Source organism: Neofelis nebulosa, chromosome 8, assembly GCF_028018385.1.
Source record: "Neofelis nebulosa isolate mNeoNeb1 chromosome 8, mNeoNeb1.pri, whole genome shotgun sequence".
NCBI classification, from domain to species: domain Eukaryota; kingdom Metazoa; phylum Chordata; class Mammalia; order Carnivora; family Felidae; genus Neofelis; species Neofelis nebulosa.
In genome coordinates this window covers 84,898,317-84,914,324 of record NC_080789.1, presented here as the reverse complement: position 1 = coordinate 84,914,324, position 16,008 = coordinate 84,898,317, and the positions used below count along the sequence as shown (strand labels likewise).

General features: G+C 35.3%; 1 protein-coding gene across 9 annotated transcripts in view; it reads right to left on the bottom strand.

Moving 5' to 3' along the window:
- SOX5 (SRY-box transcription factor 5) overlaps positions 1-16,008 on the bottom strand; it is a 1,021,816-nt gene that overhangs the window by 733,702 nt on the left and 272,106 nt on the right. For 7 of the 9 annotated variants that reach the window (XM_058743357.1, XM_058743360.1, XM_058743362.1 and 4 more), the window contains one exon: positions 5,879-5,975. The exons of 1 other annotated variant lie outside the window; for it this stretch is intronic. The gene's annotated coding sequence lies outside the window, so the exon portion shown is untranslated. The remainder of the gene's footprint in view (positions 1-5,878; positions 5,976-16,008) is intronic. One more of the 9 variants, XM_058743364.1, reaches the window with a different exon arrangement.

The following is a 16,008-nucleotide window of genomic DNA, read 5'->3' as shown; positions in this document are numbered from 1 at the left end:
ATGCCTTAAAAATTGTATATTGCAAAGTAATCTTTAATTATAAAGAACTCACTTGACAATTTGCAATATATTGGGATTATTTTCCTTTTTCAAACAATAAAGAGTTTTACTCTCTATATTAGGGTGACTGAGGAAAAAAAGTGATTGGATTTGATAAATAGTTAAAGCAAAGAGCTTGCTTATTTGCAAGTAAAAGAGAAAGGTGACCAAAAGTCATGTACAAATAACAACTATTCAGGATCACAAATTATTAACTAGCTAAATGGTTAAAGCAAATAACTATAAATGCAGTGACATTTTAAAAGAATGTTAACGCAGAAGGAGATAAGCAAAGCAAAAATAACTGCTATCAATGGTTTAACTAACCACTATCCTCAATTTACCTCTGCAAAATCTTGGATTCCCAACATCTATGTAAAGTACTTATTTTTGTTGTGTTATTTTTGTTCAATGGAGTATAAAATCTGATATTCAACTAAGCCCTTTTGTGGGTATTGTTGATATGTGCAAAAGGATATTTTAACACTGCAACACATTTGAAAACATACATAAATATTCATAATTCTATAGCTTGTAAACATTTTCCTTCTATTCAATCTAATGGCAATGTCTTAATCCTTCATTACATTTCTTTTTTTTTTAATTTAAGTTTATTTATTTATTTTGAGAGAGACAGAGCGTGCACACAGCAGGGTCAGAAAGAGGGAGACAATCCCAAGCAGGCTCCACACCAACCGCGTGTAGCCCCCAACAGGGCTCGACCCATGAACCGTAAGATCATGACTTGAGCCTAAGTTGGATGCTTAACTAAGCCACCCACGTGTCCCAGTGATCATGACTTTTGTTTGGTAATATTTGGTTGATATTTTTTTTCCATTTATATTCATGAGAGGAATTTCCCTGTAAATGCACTTTTTCAAGTGATACTTACCAAGTTTTGTACCAAGTTTCCATGACCTGATAAAGTAAGTTTGAGATTATCACTTCTGTTTTTTAAAAAACAACTTATGTAAAATTAGAATTACTTCTTCCTTGAATTTGTGAAGCAACCTGGGTCTGGAATTTTTTTTATAGGACGATTTTTGATTATTGAATTCGGTTGCTTTAATGGTTACAGAACTATTCAGGTTCTCCATTTCTTTTTGAGTAAATTTTGCTACACTGTATTTTTCTAGGAATTTGACCATTCATCCAATTCTTCATATTTACCAATATAAACTTGGTAATATAACATTCATAATATTTATTACTGGCTATTTAATATCTGCACACTTGTGATATAGCTTCAGTCATTCTTGATATTGGTTATGTGCCCTTTATCACTTGCTCTCTGGTCTCATCAGAGGACTAGAAAATTTATTCATCTTTTACAACAATCAATTTTTGGAATTGGAATACTGGAATCAAATATTTTGGAAATATGACAACTTCCCACTTTGTTAATTTTGCTCTTGCTTTAATTCACTTCTAGTGTTTATTACTTTGAGTTTTTCTTTTTGCTTTTTTTGAAATGCCTCTTTATTTTTATCCTCTTTTCTCGTAACAGTTAAGATATAAATTTCCCATTAAGTACTTCTTTTACGCATCCTACAATTGTTGTATATAAGAAGTTCAATTTCCTTAGAATATTTAAAATTACTATTGTGATTTCTCTGGAATTTTGAAACTTATTTTCTAGCTATACATTTTTAAAAATTATTTGCAATTTGATTTCTAATGAAATTGGTAGAATTCCAATTCTTTTAAAAATGGTTGAGACCTATTTTATGACTCAGCATACAACCAATTTTTATAACTTTTCCACGTATTCTTCAAAATAATATGTGTTTTGCAGTTGTATGCCAGGTTCTATATATGTCTATGAGGTCAAGTTTTTTACTTTTGTCTTTCAACTCTATATCCTTACTGATTTTTTCTGTCCACTTTATTCCATCAATTACTAAAAGTAGGTTAAAATGCTATTGTGGATTTGCTTATTTCTCCTTGCTGTTTTGGCAATTTATCCTTAATATATTTTGAGATTATGTTATTGTGGGCATTTAGGCTTTAAATTATTATATTTTCCTATTGAATTGAAACTTCAATTATTTACAAAGTGACTCTATCTCCAGTAATGGTTTCAGCTTTAAACCATTGCTGAATCAGTGCAGTTACACCAGTATCCATGTGATAAGTATTAGCATGGTACAGTGTCTTCTATTATTATTTACATTTCATACATGAGGAATTGGTGGCTAAGGAACATACCCAAGAGAGACAGCCATCAGTGGTGCAATCAGGAACTCAAACAGTGTGTCTCCCAAGTCTATGCCTCTCAACATCATAGTTCTCTTGTAAGTTCTAAAGAGTCAAGTCAGCTTAGGTTGGGGGGGGGGGGGAGGGGTAGGCGGTGAGAGGGGGCGGGGGTGGGAATGCTCTCACTCTAATTTCGGCAAAGGATTTCTCATGAATTGCTCTCTAATTTGATTTTTCATTTAGCTTTGAGTTAAATTCTCATTCCTTTAATATTCTAAGTTAACATAACACTTTTAAAAGTTCCTTAAATGCACACACACAAAGAAACATTCTTAATCCAGAACTGCAATACTCAACCTCTTTCACTGATACACAAGAAAGAGAAGTCTCTAAATGTTCTGCTCTTTGCCTTTCAAATAGGCACGATTACCAACAACTTCCATGTGCTTGACGCACACCACTGAACTGCAGCACAGTATCTCAATCTGCCCTAACCCATGTTGGCTGCAATATGATCAAGATTTCTGAGTGACCAAATGGCTCTACTGAGAGGGAACACTTATTGCAACCTGACTGCAGGAAAAAGTCAAAAAGGATAGGTGCTAAGCTGTTTCATCTCTCCTTGAATAGACATATTTAGTATTTTTATTAACAGGAACATTAGGCAACATATAAGCCTTTTGGAATTTCATATGTCTTCTACGTCTCAAATTTTAATATCAAATCATACTTATTCAAAAAATTGTGTAAACTATGAAGAAAATCAAAATTGGTCATGATTCCATGATCTAGAGCTAATAATATTTGATGTATTAACTTTTAAGTATTGTTTTCTGTCAATTTTATGTATTTGCAATATATAAGTGAATGTATATGTGTGTGCATGTACATAAGTGTGCACACACACAAATTTATACAATGTATCTTTAATGTGGATTCTGACTTGTTTAACTTAATATTGTATTATGCATAATTTCGTGTGTCCTTAAAAATTCTTTAAAAATATTTTATTGACTGTATAAAATAAATGTACTCAAATTTATCCAACTACTGCTTCATGCTGGATAATTTAGTCAATCTCAAAATTTTCCCATGATAAATATAGGAAAATGAACAAATATATTTATATAAATTTTGTCTCTTTCTTTAATTGTTTCATTAAGTTAGATTCCTGGAAGTGAAACTGCCAAATACTGTTAATTGGGCCCAATATCCAGTCTCTTATTCTTCCACTGTAATAACTTCTCGAGACTTATCTCCCAGAATAAAAACTACATTTTCCAGCCTTTTTAAGCATGGCTTGGTTGTTATGACGACATTCTAGCCAATGAAATGTAAATGGAAGGGATGTCAATACCTTCGAGAAGATTTCATTAAAGGGAGGGAGCATGATCTTCTCCTACTGATACTTCCTTCTTGTTGCTAGCCTAGGGACAAGATTACTGGAATACCAAGTCTGGACATTCTAAAACACTAGGTAACAGTCCCGTGTTCAGAGTAACAGAGCAAGAGACGAAGGATCTGGGTCCCGCATGACCGTGGAACCATCCAACCAGCTCTGAACTGCCTACACAGACTTCACAGACTTCGCAAAGAGAAATACACATGTCTACTTTTTTTTTTTTTAACTATTTCAGATGACTTCTAATCAAATCATTTCCAAACTAGTGGAAATTTTACGTAGAATGCTTTGGAAACATTTAAGGCTCATATCAGAGATGGCCAAATCACTTCTTGAAAAGTTGAACAAATATAACCTTTTCCCAACATTATTAAAAGTACCCATCTCCCCACATTCTTGTTACAACATTATCCTTCCAAACCGTTTTTTTTTTTATTGGTTAGATAGTAAGTAGAGCTTAACTCTGCATTTCTCTTATTAGCATACTGCATTAGAATTGTATTCCTTATTAATTATTTGTTCTTACATTTTATCTTTTATGTTTTTAATTTATTTTTTAATATCTATTTATTTTTGAGAGAGAGAGAGACAGAACGCGAGCAGGGGAGGGGCAGAGAGAGAGGGAGGCACAGAATCCAAAGCAGGCTCTAGGCTCTGAGCTGTCAGCACAGAGCCCGACACGGGGCTTGAACTCACAAACCATGAGATCATGACCTGAGCAGAAGTCGGACGCTCAACCCACTGAGCCCCCCAGGCGCCCCCTTACATTTTCTCTTTTAAATTAAGATGTTAGTGCCTTCTGATACTAAGAACCTGTTTACATGTGATGTTCACTATATTTATTAGAAGTAGCCCCAGGTCGGGGCGCCTGGGTGGCGCAGTCGGTTAAGCATCCGACTTCAGCCAGGTCACGATCTCGCGGTCCGTGAGTTCGAGCCCCGCGTCAGGCTCTGTGCTGACAGCTCAGAGCCTGGAGCCTGTTTCCGATTCTGCGTCTCCCTCTCTCTCTGCCCCTCCCCCGTTCATGCTCTGTCTCTCTCTGTCCCAAAAATAAATAAAAAACGTTGAAAAAAAAAATTAAAAAAAAAAAAAAAAGAAGTAGCCCCAGGTTTACACTTGCCTTTTAATTGTATTGATATTGGTGTTTTCACTTGTAAAACTACACAAGTTTCATATTTGCAATAATCCATTTGTGACCTATTCCACTTCTGTTAGCATAAAAATCCATTACTCACTATGCTTTCTTCCATATTATATTGTTTGATTTGTCTATGAAAATATGAAGTCTTATTTATAGATACTTTAAGGATATTACTTAGGTTTTAACAATTTTTAAAGAAGTTAACCAACACAATTGATTCTAACGGTTTTCACAAATAAACTTGCATCTTGAAGTTTTACAAACATAAGTCATAAGACCTTAAGAGTCGATTAGCGAATAAGTTTTAGTCCTCTATGCAAAAAGATTATTTTTCCATAATTCATTTTAGGAAAAACAAAAAAAGAATTCCTTTTCCATCTTATTTGTGACAAACTTCTAAACAAAGGCTCCCTTACCTCCAACCTTTTCTGATGTCACCCACATGATAGTCAGCCAGGGGATAATAAAAGGATTTTCAAGTGTGGGTCTGTGGTCAAACTTTCAGTTCCTGTTCCCAGAGTGTAACTTTTTTTGAAAAGACAAACAAGCATTTCATAAATGCACTCACAGATAGATGCCCACTAAATATTTCTGCCAAGCAAACCGAAAAAATATCTGTTTGGCCTGAGCAAAATTGCATTTTTATATGTGTGTTTACAAAAGCATACCCCAGGGTATTTAATAGCCAATGGAAATTTTTATAAAATGTGTGACCTACCCATTGTGACCCAAAATATTTCCTTTGTAGCAACAACAAAAAAGCAGGAACAAATGTTTTACTGTTTCTCCATTTTTCAATGGAGACAAAAAGCTTCCACACCTTCAAGAAAAGTATATCTCATTAAGAAAACTAAAAGAAATGTTGCTATCATCTGCTAGTTTAGACATTACCTTCATAATGAGTTTCCAAATTATAAATACAAATCCAGTTATCATTTGAATATAAAAGATTATGTACTATAGTTTTCTATGCATACGTCATGTATTTTACTTATAAATTAAAAAAATAAGAGAAGGCATATAAACTTTCCAGTTTTGTGAAATAGCAAGTGTACTAATCGATTTTTCAAAGGTGTGCATTATGTATTTTATGAATATACCTTTTTCCTACCCAGTGCAGTGCCAAAGTTCTCTGTTCAGCTTTCAGAATCTTGTAAACAGATTCACACAGGAATTGTGTCATCAGCAAGAGGAATCCTAGAAAAAATAAAACACCATTACCAATGCATTGTTCCATGGGGTGTCTGGGTGGCTCAGTAGGTTAAGCATCTGCTTTCAGCTAAGTCATGATCTCCTGCAGACTCTGTGTCTCCCTCTCTCTCTCTGCCTCTCCCCTGCTCACACTCTGTCTCTCTCTCTCAAGAATAAATAAACATTAAAAAAATGTTTAGGGGTGCCTGCGTGGCTCAGGTAGTTAAGTGTCCAACTTCGGCTCAGGTCATGATCTCACAGTTCATGAGTTTGAGCCCCACATCAGGTTCTGTGCTGACAGCTTGGAGCCTGGAGATTGCTTCAGATTCTGTGTCTCCCTCTCTCTCTGACCCTCCTCCACTCACGTTCTGTCTCCCAAAAATAAATAAACATTAAATTTTTTTTAATAAAAAGATGTTTAAGAAAAAACAATGTATTGTTCCATCTTAATAAATGTATCAACATAGAACTTTTGGAAGTAGAGAATTTTCAAGGTTTTTTCCTAAGGTTTTCAAAGTAAATCTGTATATGTATACTTACATAAATGTATACAAAATATATAAATATAATAAAATCATTATGGGAAAAGAGGCATTAATTTGACACTGTTTAATGCTGCCAGAATTAATCTAAAAACGTACGTGCATATATAGTTATCTGTATACATACATATATTGTTATCTGTATATACACATATATATTAATCCCCTCAGAAGTTGTTCATTTTGCTGATTTTCATGTAAACATCCTACAGATGCTTTAGGTCAGGCAACATTAAGATAAATTCTTACTTCTTAGAATGATTTATGAGAGATCTTCAGGTGTCCTCACAGGCCTTTTCCTTGATTCCATTCAGATGTATGATATTTGATGACACTGAATGAATGACATTGAATGAATGACATTCATTCATTCAAATGTATGACAATGACAGTCAGCACCATAACTGCTTAGTGGGAGTTATTCAGGTAGCTCTGCATTCACATTTCTTGCTATATATCTCTAGGACTGTGCTGCCAAGCTCAGCTTCAGAAATACTGCTCTTGCCATTTTCATGAGTGAATATAGCTCTGGCTTGATTACCAGTGTCCCCAGTTTAGACAGAAATGGCCTCTGCTATTGGGGTGCCTGGCTGGCTCAGTCAGTTAATCCTCCAACTCTTAGTTTTGGCTCAGGTCATGATCCCATGGTTCCAGGGATCAAGCCCTGCATCAGGCTCTGCACTGACAGGACAGAGCCTACTTGGAATTCTCTCTCTCCCTCTCTCTCTGCTCCTCTGGCATTCACACAAACTCTCTCTCTCTTTCTCAAAATAAATAACTAGCACTGACAGGACAGAGGCTACTTGGAATTCTCTCTCTCCCTCTCTCTCTGCTCCTCCGGCATTCACACAAACTCTCTCTTTCTCAAAATAAATAACTAAACTGAAAGAAAGAAAGAAAGAAAGAAAGAAAGAAAGAAAGAAAGAAAGAAAGAAAGAAAGAAAGAAAGAAAGAAAGAAAGAAAAAAGAAAGAAAGAAAGAAAGAAAGAAAGAAAGAAAGAAAGAAAGAAAGAAAGAAAGAAAGAAAGAAAGAAAAGGAAATTGCCTCTGCTACTCAGTTGAAATTCCTAGGAATCAGACTTCTGAAAGCAGGGAACCCATACATGGTGATGTAGCCACAGCCTCTGCCCCAGCTCAGTGTCTCCAGTATTAGTTCAATTCAGGGAGAGCTGAATAATGCTTCAGTGTTCATTCTTACTAGACCATTGATTATTCAGTTTTGATTACAAGATTAATGGCATTTGAGCAGGTTTATTACTGTATTGTATCTACGTGAAACATGATGGGTAGGGAGGGATTTTACTTCATTCCAGTATCAGAACTTTTACAAACACAGAAACCCTAAAGTCACCGCACTGACAAAGACTCCACATTGTATCATTAGTGTGCTAATTATTCCACAGGAGAGTATTCCGAAATGAGGAAAGTTATTACAAATTTTGAATATCAGAAATTATGCTGCTGCAGTAAAACAAAGCTTGTCTATACATAGTCCATTAATTTAAAAAAAAAACTCATTTCTTTTCATTAAAAAATTTACTAAAAAAGTATTCCAACTCTACTTTTTTTCAAGAAGTGAAATGTCACATCTGACCAAATAAATAGACTATAGAGTAGAATTTACTTAAAAATGAAATAGAAATTTTGCCATATCTTATATGTTGGCAACACAAAAATATACAGGTGGTAATTTTACCCACAAGAGGGAGCCTGTATTTTTACATTTTTTTGTTACAGAACTTGACAAACTTGAATTAAAATATAAAATTCTCAAAATGTTTGTTGATACCATATTATGTCAGGTCAATTTTTGAGAAAGTCAGACTTCAGTTGGCATAATTTTATTCAACCATAACATATCACTACATCAGATGATTGAAAATATAATTAGAATTTTTAAAAATTTCCTACCTATACTGTAACTTTTTTTTCATGTATAAGAATGAAAATGTAACTGCCAAACCAACCTAAGAGAAAATTCCTTTTAGGTGGTTGTAACATTAGTTGGGTAAAATTGACTAGAATTATTACGAGTGCTCTGCACATAGAAGTGAAATGATATTTCAGTCATCCTTTATCAGAAAAGAGGCTTGTATAAACCGATAATTTTCTATGCATTTGTGGAACAGGAAACATCCTATTTAAAACATTACTCTGATGGCCATTCTCACCAATATTACTTAAAACTTGCCTAAGTAAGGGCATAACTGACATGATGCCATAATGAACTCTCCTTTCTTAGAGTTGAGAATAAAAATGTTTTCTTTAAAAAGAATGTAAGCTTGATTCCTTTGTATTCTATAATCTCCCTAAACAATATCTTAAATTACTAATACTTATGCTCTAGGTTTTATAAAAATAAAATGCATTCATCAACTTAAAAACTAATCTTATACAAAAATGGGGGCAACTCTTAACAACCCAGACTGATCTGCTGTATCACATTCAGAGACAATAATAATCCAGCTGAAATTTGTTTTGTGAACCCTCGTAAAGCATACAAAAGACAGATAACAAACTGTCCCTCTCCCTCAGAGTCCTTCTCGGCTACTCCACCATGTTAAATAATAGGGGCAGGGAGTTGAAGAAGAAGGGGTTAATCACTGCTGCTGTGCTTCCTTCTAGAATTCCAACCTACCCATTCAATCATTGTTTTTTCTCCCACTAGGGACTGTGAATCTAATGGACCTAAAATCAATACCTTATAAATGACATAAAAAATATATTCATTTTATGGACTAATGTACCCTAGTGTCTGAATCCTATTTACACCCTCTACTTTAAAAAGGAACAACAGACCCATTTCTGCCAGTAAAAGGTTACTCAGTCACTCTGGTGACATGCTGCAGAATGCACTGTCATCCTAAAGTGCAGCAGGAGGGAAAGATTGGTGGCTGCAAACCTCTACTGTAAAAACTTTAAACCTGGTGAGGCCCGCTTGCATGAAGAAACACAATCAGGGAGGAGCATGGAGGTAGCCTCCTAGAGTTTACCATGTTCCGAGGTGGGGTTTGCAGGTCTCCGGCTCCATTATCAGGTTTCACAACTTACATAAAAGTTTGAGTGCATCAAATATTACATATTATTAAAAAAAACACACACACACACAACTTCCATTTAAGAGTGAATTCTATAATGACTGAAAAAACTAGATAAAAAATCCTGAAAGGCAGAAGTGCTCATAACGTACCGAAGAGATGTTAGCCAAGTAAACATAATTGTGAGATTACACCACATTAAACCACAATCATAAATGAGCTCTGGGGAGACTGAGGGCATTTCATCTATCAGATGCACCAGTAAAACAACCAAAAAAGATACATGACTTTCTGTTGTGTTTTTTTTTATATATATTAAGAAAATCTATATATACTAATGAGAAGGTTTTATATTTACAGAATATTCTTTAATCCAAAGGACCCACATACTTGCTCCAAATACCATTATTATCATTTAGAAAGTATCACGTTTAGCTTAATAAAAAACTCTCCACTTATAATCTATTAGTAACTTTATTTAGAGAGCATCTTCTACTTTTAATATTTTTTTAAGACATCAAATAGAGAACAACCCTGCAAAACACAGATGCCTGCAATGCAAAGATAAAAGTATGGTGTAAAAAAAAAAAAAAAAAAAAAAAAAAAAAAAAAAAAAAGGTAAAAAAGAAAGGAGAGAGCTAAAAACTGAAAACTAAAGGAAGATCTATTTTCCTGAAAAAACATCATTTGACTTACTCTGTTTCAATGGGTACAAATCAGAATAAAGAATAATGAACAAGAAAAGAAAAGCAACTTGAAAACAGATACTTTTTGAGAGAATTCTAGCAACAGGTCAGACTGAGATTCCCTGTTCAGTTTTACTGGCTTAAAATCCATATAGTTATAAAATTACAGTTTGAAATAAAAAAAAAAACTGTTGTTCTTTATTCCAATTGCCAACCAGAGCCATTTATCCCCTATTAGATAAAGTATAATAGACTCTACCGAAAGGGTCATTGGCCTTCCATTTAATGATATTGCCAGCCCCAATCTGCATTTTCCCGGCAATGTCCCTCAACACAGAATAAATGGCTGATCTCTTCACAATAACAGCTGATTTCTATTTATTAAGCTAAAAAGGTCACCATTTTCTACGGCTGGGCCGCCCTGCACTATTGATAATTTTATGCATAAACAAATGGCAAATTTGTGCCACATAAATATGCATTAGCAATTACTTTTTCCTCGGGCAACGCTCACCGCATGCAAATGTGTACCTCGAAGGGCCTGGTAGCTTTTGTTTTAGCTCTTGAACAGTGAAACAAAAGAGCACAATAAACAATTTTAAAATTGCCAATCAATAAGCAATGCAAATGCAAAGGTAAATGGCAAGAAACTTGCTTAGAAACAACAAAACAAAAAGCGAGGTGGAAGCGGTTGGTGGAACGATTTTCTTTCTCATATTAGTTCATTTCTTTCTCTTCCATAATGAAAAGGCTAAAGTACTCTGGACACAGAACAGCTAGCGAGGCTGGTGCTAAAGCAGATGGCAGATGGGAAAGTAGAAAGTATACACACGCTGAGTAAACACACACATACATACACACACCCCGAAAGGGGGTGTGGGAAAAAGTGTGTTCCTGTGTGATTTCAAGTGCATCACCCATTCAAATTTCTGAATTTTCAATTTCAGAGATTCAAAGACTTTAAAACTGGGTGGAGCTACAGAGATACATAGCCAAATCTCAATTCCACTGCACTTTGCCGCGTTGTTTTCTAATATCCTCAGACAAAGGGAATATACACTACCAATAAGTAGGATTTTTTTAGGAATGTGAAAAAAAGGAGTAAATGAGGAATATACAAACAAGAGATAAAAACACCTACATGCCCAGATGTTAGGATTAAAAAAAAAAAAAACCTTATCTCAGAACAGTTCAAGAATAGTTCTCAGAGCATCAGGATAGAGAGGTAATGGGCTAATAAGGTGAACAAGGGTAAGGAAGTCTAGGAGGAAAAATAAGTATTCCCCTAATTTGAACATGAAAAAAAAAATGATAACTAAAGAAAAAAGTTGGCATTTTTTTTAATAAAAATGATCTTTAATAATAAGAGGGTTTTTTTTTAAGTGCTGTCACGCACTGTTCTAAGGGCTTTACACGCTTAGATCCATTACACTTGATCTTCACAGAAACCTCTATAGGTTGGTACATTTCATAGCACGGAGGAACAGAAAGGTTAGAAAACTTGACCAGTTTACTTAAGGCTGTGCTAGGTCTGGGCTTTGATCCAGTCTGATGCCAACACCTGCAAGCTTCACTGCTGCTTAATACTGCCATCCATTCCTCAAAACCTATCCATTTTGACCTGATCGGACAATTGCTTTCTCAATGTGTAGATGGCTTTGCCTTTGTATAAATAAGTCACACTGTATTTTAAAATTTTTAAATTGGGACTTATGTGAGTTTCTTTAATCTTTGTTAAAATACCTCAGCTTCTGTAAAATACGCAATTTATATATTAATATAAAGGCACATTAATACATGTACACTGAGAACATGCCATAGTCTTAATCATTTGGGAATAGAAACACGCGTTCTGATCCCTATCTTGATCTCTATATAATTGAAGGTTTTACTATTACACAAAGGATTAACAAATATTAACAAGAAAGGAGTAAAGATAAATAAATATTCTTGGGCTAAATGCAAATAGGCAAACCTGAACATCTAAAGTCAGCATGTAGCTCTCTCCTGCTCAGAGCCAAGATATTCTTCAAGAGGGCCTCTTAGAATCCTGATATGGATACCAAAAGACAAAATTCTGTAGTGAAGACCATGAAATTTCTGCTTGCAATATTTTTCCCCTGATAATATCAGTGTTGGTAGATCAGGCCTGTTGTTAGCAGACTATCTTTGTGTGACTAAGATTTCGAAAGATGCTCTCGTAGGTAGGCGATTCAGAAAGTACATTACCCACACAACCATACAGGATGCCCTAAAAGAGACTTTATGGTTTTCTTGGTTAGAAAAGTGTTATTTCTACTATAAAAACCCACTGTCTTCAAAAAAGAAAAACCAAAAATCCCACCTTCTTCTGAGATTTTTGAATCAAGTACCCACTTATTAATACAAAATCAGTACAGATAGATTCCAATATGATAGTAATATTTTATATGTTAATTCAAATAATTACATATATCCCCATTTTGCTATGTTTTAATTTTCAGTCTTCATTGCTGAACATATAAAAACTCAAGTATTGGGGTGAATGGGTGGCTCAGTTAATTAAATGTCCAACTCTTGATTTTTGGCTTAGGTCATGATCTCAGGGTTTGTGGAATCAAGCCCCGCATTGGGCTCTGTGCTGACACTGTGGAGCCTGCTTGGAATTCTCTCTCTCTCTCTCTCTCTCTCTCTCAATCTCTCTCTCTCTCTCTCTCTCTGTCCTTCCCCTGCTCACACACACTCTTTCTTTCTAAATAATTTTTTTTAAATGTGAGTATGTTTTTTATTATTAATTAAATGCAATAAATGTGTGCCAAAGACCGTTACTATGCAACAGGCCAAAGTTTTAATTACGTCATTCTTTGCCCAATTCCTTACTCTCTATGCAAGGTAAAGATTTCAACTGGTGTGTTATATGGACATTGCAGTGTCCAAAGATTCAGTGTAGCAGAGGCTGAGTCAAATAATCAAACTGTGTGTTCCAATCCCACTTTCATAGCAACAAAGTCAGATATAGATACAGGGTACATTTGAGGGGTTCAGAAAAATCAAAGTAGGCAACAGGAAGTTCTATCTAGGACTTTGTGTACATGGCAGGGAGAAAGTCACTGCCTCATTTGTCCTGGGTCAGGATCTGCCAGTCTCTTTGCTTTAGATCCTTTCTTTTCCCATCTCCTGCCCTGCTGATCTTGACATGGGCTAATCCCAGTAGGACAAGTTTCCCAGACTACTCTGCAGTTGGCTTCCAGGTGAGTTCAGTTTCTGGAAGGAGAATGGAACATGATGTAAGGTATAAACATCATGATGTGCATGTGCATGGGTGCATGTGTGCACGAGTGTGTGTGTGTACATGAGCTAATGCACCTTGGGCTCTCTCTCTCTCCTTCGTTTACTTCTTAAAAAGCCCTTTTTTTTAATAGACAATTACACATTCTAAACAGAGACATAAGTAAAACAAACCCATGAACCATCTCCAAGTTTCAACGTCTATCAACTTTTTGCTATTTGAAATTTTCCTGCTTTTCCTCTGCTTTACTAGGTGTCTTGGGCAGAAGCCCTCTCTCTACTCGGCTCTACTTCTTACCAGACAGGTCCCCATTGTTTCAGACTCCATCCAGTAACCCTGGTAACCCTGCTTCCCCCCTTTTGGCTCCCAGCTTCTTGCTGTTCCTGATCTCTAGGTTGCTTTTACAATTCATCATTATAAATGTGTAACAATTCTTCAATATTACATGCCCCCTTTTAAAATGATCACAGTGGTTTCGGTCTTCTTGCTTAAACCCTGACCATACAGAATTATTATTTTACTCTACTTCTTATCACCTCCTGTCAGAACCATTATTTATCCTTTATTCATAGCACCCTAGAAGCAAGTCAAGGCCACCTAAAGCATAGAACCTTTTCAATAACATTCTGGTCCAATATTTGCCATGCCTGAAGTATGGTACTCCATATATAACATTCATAATGCATTCATGTATCAGATAAGCTATTCTTACTCTGTATCTTCTGTCAATTACTTATTGATACCCTGTTTTTTATTGCCATGTCTGAATCTGTGGGCCAGTGAAAGAGCAACAGAGATCTACTACTGCTCCAGGAAATTCTACCCACTGCCTAACACCATGGGAATCTGCCCAGGCTATTTTAAGGAGGTAGCTCAATCTGTCATGAAAATACGTTTTTCCAATGGTAGATGGCAGAGACAAGTTAACCAAGTTTATGTCTTAGACAAGACATGTTTAACATACAGGCATTTGTTTATTTATAACAAAACATGACCTTCTGATGTTAGGAATGAATACAAATGCACGCACACTCATACATACATACACGCGCACACACACACACACACACACACACACCATAAAAATGATTTATGTTAGATGGCTCTTACAGATTACACTTTGAAAAATTACGGGACTATGAATCAAACATATAGATTAAAATTCTCTGAAACAGACATGTGCTTAATAATTAATGGGAAAGGATACAAATAATATTTATGATTTTAACTTACCCAAAACACTTGAATAATTATGCAGTAATCATTTAGCTCGATGAAGACATACTTATCAAATGTGAACTCTAATCTGTGAGGAAATTCTAAAATACATAAAAAAAGATCTTAAAATTGAAATGATGGACTTAAATCAAGCTACACTTTCATCTAGTTTAATATCAAAGCTTGTTATAAAAATATGGAGACTAAAGATAGTTCATGATACTTTGTGATTTTTAGTAGCAGCAATCACAGTGTAAGCAAAGAATGAGATGTGGCAGCAGAGAAAAGAAAGCACAGTTGATAAGCATAGAGTGTCTGAATCAGAGTTAGGTAAAACCAATGACCAATAAGACAATTATTTCAAATACTGGTTCAGAACTGGTTCCTATCCTATAGGTAAGAAACTGTGTAAGTATTCAACACCCAGAAAAAGTCAACCAGAAATATTCTATGTATGACAACTGTGCTAAGTCAGGTACAATTAGAAGATACAGTCAGCCTGAAAAAGATCAAATTTAGGAGAAGGGGGGTGGGCAATCATTAGGTACAAAAAAAGGATTTGAAGGCCATTTGGTCAAGTGTGGACTGGATATGTTGTCCTATGGTCCACACAAAAGAACAAGGTGTCATTTTGAGTTTTGTTTCCTCAGCAGGGTTATGTGGAGGTAGATTTCTGGGCATTGCGAAAAACAACGCTTTTTTTAAAAAAAAAAAAAGCTGTCCAACAGCAGGATTAGTTGGAGCAGAGCCAGATAAATGATTGAGTATTTAAGCAAGAGCTCTGGATTCCAACAGAATGGGTCACTTTCTGGCTTTGCAACTTGCCATCCAAGTGATCTTGGACACAGTGGCATGGGCTATGAATGCTTTGGTTTTCTCATCTGCAAAATCTTCCAAATATATATTCTATACTGAGGAAAGGTAGAGAAGCCCAAGCAGAGACTGCAGGGCATCTGCCAGAGGCCTGAGAACAGGATTTCTGAACTGAATGGTATATTGCATTGGGTAGCTTTTAGGATCCATTCTCATCTGAGAGAATTATCCTATTTCTCAAAGTTCAAGTATATATCTTCATGTAATTCCAGGCAAGCAAGGCCAGCATTAAATATTTAACAGGGGAAAAGTTTGTGGCAATTCTGTATTGAAAGGTTTAGCATCAGAAAAAGGATAGTCATTTTTGACCAAGAAAAGATAAAGCCATTATAAAAAGTATAAAGCTATTATTAAAAAACTCACAAAAGTATTTTAGTCAATAAAAGGCACATAACATCATAAGTCAGATATATG